Genomic DNA, 7,949 nt, shown 5'->3' with positions numbered 1-7,949 from the left:
ATGAAACACTATACAGGACGTTATAGTAGGATGGTAAAATGTTAAAAGCTAAAATTGGATACGAACCATTTCAGTGACAAAATAAGATTGTAATAATTCTCATCAGAAATTAGAGGAATACAAAAGATTTTTTTGTTTTTAATATTTTACTCGTGGCATGACACCGGACATAAGATGAAAGTTCAACAAGAGCAGATTACATTCAGGAACAATTGCCGAGACATCATTCCTGGGTGTCCAGCAGATCCTAAGCAGCCTCGGCTGCATATATCCATCCGCCAACCATTCACTGCTAATGTTGAACTCTTAGCTCTCCAGCGTCAGGGTGAGGTTCACTCAGTTCACTCTGTAGACAGTAATAATAAGATTGAGCAGTCGAGGCCTTAATATATCCTCTTGATGTACTTTGTAATAAACTGCTTATCAATTAAAAAACTTATTAATTAGTACATTTTCCCTTGATGTACTATGTAATAGCCTGCTTTGCAGTACATAATACATTTATCTTCATACTCTCTGCTGCTGATGAACTCTAAGCTCTCCACAAATAAGGTTGAGCAGACGAGGACTTAACATATCCCATTATGTACACAGTAAAACCCTGCTTCTCAATAGATAATCATGAAGGACATATGTTTCTTCATACTTCACTTCCTTCCCATTTCCAACAGTAAGAAACTTATTCGAGTTCAACTATATAAAAATATTTTCCAAAAAAAATAACAGGTAAAATCGAACGTGGCTGTCTCATGAGACCTTTGGGACAATACTTCAACGAACAATCATAGAATCCAATTTTCCCTTACTATTAATGGTAAGCTGAAATGTTCAGTTTTTAGTCCAATTTGTGCCACGACTATTTATTATTATTACATCATATGCAAGTGGAGGTTTTCAAAGCAATGTCAATCATACATGTCGAATCCGACAAATTTGTACTCAGATGAATATGTAGTCGAGTTAAATCTAACAATGTAGTCGAGTGAAATCTAAAGCACAATGTAAAATATATTTGCTCACCATAGTACGGCACTTGAAGGTTTTTCGCAACCAACTGAAAAGTCAGTTGTGAAATTTCTGAGGCCAAAAATGCCAATACATATAATGAACTCTTTCTCGTAGGAGATACGATTTATATTAATTTTCTCGTAGTACGAGGTATATGTGGTGTTATGCTCCTATTCGATATTAACAGGTAGCCTGAAAACAACCACCTAGCAATCAATATTAAGAGTTTGTTTGCTGAAGATATAAAACATTTAAAGGTCTTCCACTCACCAGGCGTACATTTAAAGCTCTTCCGCTCAGCAGACTTAAAAAATCATTTACATATCCTTCACTCAGCAGACGTACCACATTTTAACCATGTTCGCTCAGCACACGTACCACATTTTAAAAACCTTTCGCTCAGCAGACGGTGAAATTTCTGAGGCCTAATATCGCAATGCGAAACCATAATACCCCTTCACGTAGGAGATATGGTATGTAATGTGACCATATTTCATATTAACATGTAGCCTCAACATAACCTAAGAAACAGTTAAATTATAACACAAGGTGCCTAACATAACGCTCACGCCTTTACTTATCAATTATTACCCAAATAAATGTAACATCCTGTATATACACCTACTTAATTCTTGTTTGAACATTTTCTTAAATTTTCTTACAAGCATCTTATGCTTTTATCATAAAATGCCCGAAAAAATTAAGATCCTGTGTAAGTATGATAAGATTTCAATTTGTAAATATAGGAATGAGCTTTATAAATTAGAGGTAATAAAAGAATATTTTGATGAATTTGCTTACTAAGTTTGGGTAGACTACCTGTAATGACATAGGATCAACTTTACATAACGTATCTCCCTTGAGAGACAGTAATAATATATGTGTAACCATCTTTATCCTGAAATTAAGCTAATGATTTTTCAGTTGCGTGAACCTTTAACTGTTGTACGTCTGCAGAGCGACTACTTAGTACATAGTTAAAGATTTTACCATAATTATAGTTAACTAAACACATTCACTTCAGTACGACTTACGGCTAAAACACGAAGTACATACGTTCGTCATCGACCAAAACATACCAAATATAAGCATAGAAACCATACGTACACCTTAAAGTAATGATGTAAAGTATAATAATCACCGTTTAATTAAAATATGAATCAATTGAGAACATGAGCAGACATTCCTAACATAAAATAAATGATTGAAAATGAGTATATAAAATAAAACGTAAATGAATATTGATCAGCGTCTACTTAACTTTGGATGAAGTTAGAACCATATGTATGCTATGTTAAATACTATCCAAACAACACAATCAAATTCTGAAGACTCTGAAACAAATTAAGTTATCAAATTAATCTTAAAACAATTTTATAAATAATTTCCCGAATATATTTCACATTCTAATGCTATGCTTAAATACTATGCAAACAATACGTTAAATTCTGAAGAATCTGAAACAAATTAAGTAATCAATATTACACTTCAAAAAAAATTTAAAGTAATTTCCCGATTATATTTCACATTCTCACAATCAACACCTATTTATATGAATCGTTAATAATCTGACTGTACAATCAAATTCTAAATGATCCGACAGTAAGTAAATGAATCGTTTATAATATAATTGGTAAAATCAAATTCTAAATGATCCGACAGTCATTAAATGAATCGTTAATACTATGATTGGTAAAATCAAATTCTAATTGATCCGACAGTCATTAAATGGATCGTTCGTAATATAACTGTACAATCATGGATCGTTAGAGATATGACTGGTAAAATCAAATTCTAAATGATCTAACAGTCATAAAATGAATCGTTAATAATGACGTAAAATCAAATTCTAAATGATCCGACAGTCATTAAATGGATCGTTAGTAATATGACTGTACAATCACGGATCGTTAGTAATATGACTGGTACAATCAAATTCTAAATGATCCAACAGTCATTAAATGGATCGTTAGTAATATAACTGTACAATCAAATTTTATAAGTGATCAAACACATTCATTAAGCGATTAAAATATCCACTTAAATTTTACGTTTTATAATTGAAATATATTATCAATGTATATCCTGAGTATTCACAATCTCAATCAAAGAGAACTGATTTCTACACGAATCGTTGGAAAGTAATTAATGGTGAATAACAGCGACAAAAAGACGACTAAAAACAAACAATATAATGTATACAACTACGTCAATCTTTAACACTTAAAGGAAACGAATAGTATGTAAAATTACACTTACACATGGTGAATAACAGCGACAAAAAGACAACTGTAAACAAACTATATAATGTATAAAACTACGTCATTCGTTAACATTTAAAGGAAACGAACAGTATGTAAAATTACACTTACACATGGTGAAAATGAGAGATTCCCCAACCACAGCGACACAGATGGAAATGGTGTTGATTTGTGAGATAGATTGATGATGCATGCTGGTCTTCCACTATTTATACAGAATGCGACTCGCCGTGGCGTTATGCCACACACCACCAGCGGATTTGATATTTATTACTTAAGACAAAATAACACATAAATTATAAATACTCGTCTCATATGTCTTGTGACACAATTTTCTCATCAACTTAAGTAATGAGTTATATAGTATTGATACGTTCGACTGTACAAAAATATATATTTAGATCTTATAGTTGGATGCGTTGATAACCGAGGTCGGTACGGTACGTGTGGAGACTTGGTCCACCAAAAATCATCACATATACTACGCAGCTTGGTCGTCAAGCAGCGTAGTACATATATATATATATATATATATATATATATATATATATATATATATATATATATATATATATATATATATATTAACCCTGGGGATAGGGGAGAAAGAATTACATCCCACGTATTACCTGCGTGTCGTAGAAGGCGACTAAAAGGGAAGGGAGCGGGGCTGGAAATCTTCCCCTGTCTTTTTTTTTTTTCTTCCAAAAGAAGGAACAGAGAAGGGGGCCAGGTGAGGATATTCCCTCAAAGGTCCAGTCCTCTGTTCTTACCGCTACCTCGCTAACGCGGGAAACGACGAATAGTATGAAAGAAAAGAAATATATATATATATTAAGCTTAACAATGATCTTATAACTTGTAGTTACAAAAGTATTCACTTAAATTCACATTGGTACACTTCACCGAGTTACACAGGTTAATATTAGTGTAGGAGGGCTGGTGTTGGAAAACAGTGTCAAGATATTTTTATTTTTCTTAAGTTTGAAGAGAAAAGGAGACTAGAACTACGATGAACTGTTGAAGATATATAAACCGAACATTTTTATCATTTCATTCAAATAAATACAATCGACTGAGGCAATGAATTTTGAAATTCTGATATAATAAAGAAATAATATTTACACGTTAGCACTGCGTTAAAGAATAAGCAGTTATGCATCAACCTCTTGCCACTTAATCGACCGACCAAACTGTGATCCGACATCTCACATGGCGACCGAGATATCTCAGCACGCCTATAATTCCAATCCAGTCACAGTCATTTACCTACGTATAGAAAACGTTGTCCCTCTACATAAACGAAGTATCCTAATCGCCGCCAGTCCTTTTTTTCAGCGTGCAAGCCGTCTCTTAGTTCCATTCGCCAAAGATATTCCATGATTTACGGTCACTTATCCTTCAACTTAGTCTTAAAATCCTGACTCTCGGACTGAAATAATTATACGTTCAAGGCATGGACAAGCATTCGCACACATACACACACGCTTGTAATATATATATATATACATACACACACACACACACACACATATATATATATATATATATATATATATATATATATATATATATATATATTTTTTTTTTATACTTTGTCGCTGTCTCCCGCTGTCTCAAAGGCACAGTCCTCTGTTCTTAACGCTACCTCGCTAACGCGGGAAATGGCGAAGTTTGAAAGAAAAAGATATATATATATATATATATATATATATATATATATGTATATATATATATATATATATATATATATATATGTTTGAGATAGATTCAGCTCTTAAAAGGGTGGTTGGTTGTTTGGGCTTTAGTCCCATTAACTGCCAGGGACATTCCAGCCGTCAACGTAAGCTACCTCCACTAACCTACACATGTATCACCTCCTCTTACGGTGTTAAAGATAATAAGACCAAACACACCACCAGCTCGAGAATGATTTATTTGGCGCAGAGTAAACGACAAGGAGTAAATACTTGTTAAGTCACGGGCATAGCAAGGGTACCACTCCACCTGCTTCCTAGACACAAGTAAGACAATGACAAAAGACATCTTCCACGTTCAGCTAGGATATAAAAATGACCTCGATTGTATTCATTGATGAATGATATTATATACCCTTAATAAATACCCACGCTAATTATTCTCATTGTCATCATACACTGCCATACAATAAATACTGATCGTCTTAAATAGAACTGTAATCACGATTCTCAAATACAACTGTCGTTTTGAGAGAGTTGGTTCATCTAGAATCTTCGACTGTCCAGCGTTGCCGGGAACTGAGTCAGTCGATCACATGATCAGTTCACATGTCCTGCACTGGTCCCCCCACCCAGCCGCCTGAGGGAGACACGCTTGCTTCACCATCCGATCTCTCTCTCTCTCTCTCTCTCTCTCTCTCTCTCTCTCTCTCTCTCTCTCTCTCTCTCTCTCTCTCTCTCTCTCTCTACGTGGGTTGCCACTGACATGAAATTATTAAGAAAAAAAAAAGCCAAAGTTCCTTACGATGAAAATGTGAACGTTAAGTACATAGAAAGAGCGGGTAGGCAGTGGATCCTTTTACTAAGTCTTGTTTGAGACTACATGAGGTGGGCGGTGTCCTGTGTTTCCGTGGGGAGGACCGCAGTAATGGCTAATCCTTCGTTTCACATTAAAAGTTGAATGTAAACACTAAGTTTATATTGCTTGTCCATCATGTTAACAAAACTTACACTATATATGTATATAATATATATATATTTTCTTTTTCTTTTTTTTATACTTTGTCGCTGTCTCCCGCGTTTGCGAGGTAGCGCAAGGAAACAGACGAAAGAAATGGCCCCCCCCCCCATACACATGTATATACATACGTCCACACACGCAAATATACATACCTACACAGCTTTCCATGGTTTACCCCAGACGCTTCACATGTCTTGATTCAATCCACTGACAGCACGTCAACCCCGGTATACCACATCGCTCCAATTCACTCTATTCCTTGCCCTCCTTTCACCCTCCTGCATGTTCAGGCCCCGATCACACAAAATCTTTTTCACTCCATCTTTCCACCTAAAATTTGGTCTCCCTCTTCTCCTCGTTCCCTCCACCTCCGACTCCTCTTGGTCAATCTTTCCTCACTCATTCTCTCCATGTGCCCAAACCATTTCAAAACACCCTCTTCTGCTCTCTCAACCACGCTCTTTTTATTTCCACACATCTCTCTTACCCTTACGTTACTTACTCGATCAAACCACCTCACACCACACATTGTCCTCAAACATCTCATTTCCAGCACATCCATCCTCCTGCGCACAACTCTATCCATAGCCCACGCCTCGCAACCATACAACATTGTTGGAACCACTATTCCTTCAAACATACCCATTTTTGCTTTCCGAGATAATGTTCTCGACTTCCACACATTCTTCAAGGCTCCCAGAATTTTCGCCCCCTCCCCCACCCTATGATCCACTTCCGCTTCCATGGTTCCATCCGCTGCCAGATCCACTCCCAGATATCTAAAACACTTCACTTCCTCCAGTTTTTCTCCATTCAAACTCACCTCCCAATTGACTTGACCCTCAACCCTACTGTACCTAATAACCTTGCTCTTATTCACATTTACTCTTAACTTTCTTCTTCCACACACTTTACCAAACTCAGTCACCAGCTTCTGCAGTTTCTCACATGAATCAGCCACCAGCGCTGTATCATCAGCGAACAACAACTGACTCACTTCCCAAGCTCTCTCATCCCCAACAGACTTCATACTTGCCCCTCTTTCCAAAACTCTTGCATTTACCTCCCTAACAACCCCATCCATAAACAAATTAAACAACCATGGAGACATCACACACCCCTGCCGCAAACCTACATTCACTGAGAACCAATCACTTTCCTCTCTTCCTACACGTACACATGCCTTACATCCTCGATAAAAACTTTTCACTGCTTCTAACAACTTGCCTCCCACACCATATATTCTTAATACCTTCCACAGAGCATCTCTATCAACTCTATCATATGCCTTCTCCAGATCCATAAATGCTACATACAAATCCATTTGCTTTTCTAAGTATTTCTCACATACATTCTTCAAAGCAAACACCTGATCCACACATCCTCTACCACTTCTGAAACCACACTGCTCTTCCCCAATCTGATGCTCTGTACATATATATATATATATATATATATATATATATATATATATATATATATATATATATACATCATACTTAATCGCCGTCTCCCGCTCTAGAGAGTGAGCGCAAGGAAACAGACGAAAGAATGGCCCAACACACCCACATTCACATGTATATACATAGAGGATCACACACGCACATACACATACCTAAACATTTCAACGTATACATACATATACATGCACAGACATATATATATATATATATATATATATATATATATATATATATATATACATGAGGGGGGAGGGGGATGTTATTCCATGTGTGGCGGGGTGGCGATGAGAATAAATAAAGGCAGACAGTATGAATTATGTACATGTGTATATATGTATATGTCTGTGTGTGTATATATATGTGTACATTGAGATGTATGGGTATGTATATTCGCGTGTGTGGACGTGTATGTGTATACATGTGTATGGGGGTGGGTTGGGCCATTTCTTTCGTCTGTTTCCTTGCGCTACCTCGCAAACGCGGGAGACAGCGACAAAGC

General features: G+C 36.2%; 1 long non-coding RNA gene across 1 annotated transcript; it reads right to left on the bottom strand.

The window, feature by feature from the left end:
- Positions 1-127: 127 nt before the first annotated feature.
- On the bottom strand, positions 128-3,705 carry LOC139766630 (uncharacterized). Its single transcript, XR_011716931.1, has 2 exons — positions 3,381-3,705; positions 128-346 (listed from the first exon to the last, which is right to left on the bottom strand). It is a non-coding gene; the product is annotated as an uncharacterized lncRNA (long non-coding RNA).
- Between the last annotated feature and the right edge of the window lie 4,244 nt (positions 3,706-7,949).

This window comes from Panulirus ornatus, chromosome 4 (assembly GCF_036320965.1).
Source record: "Panulirus ornatus isolate Po-2019 chromosome 4, ASM3632096v1, whole genome shotgun sequence".
Taxonomy (NCBI): domain Eukaryota; kingdom Metazoa; phylum Arthropoda; class Malacostraca; order Decapoda; family Palinuridae; genus Panulirus; species Panulirus ornatus.
Note: the sequence above shows the minus strand (reverse complement) of the source record. Positions and strands in the feature narration are given on the sequence as shown.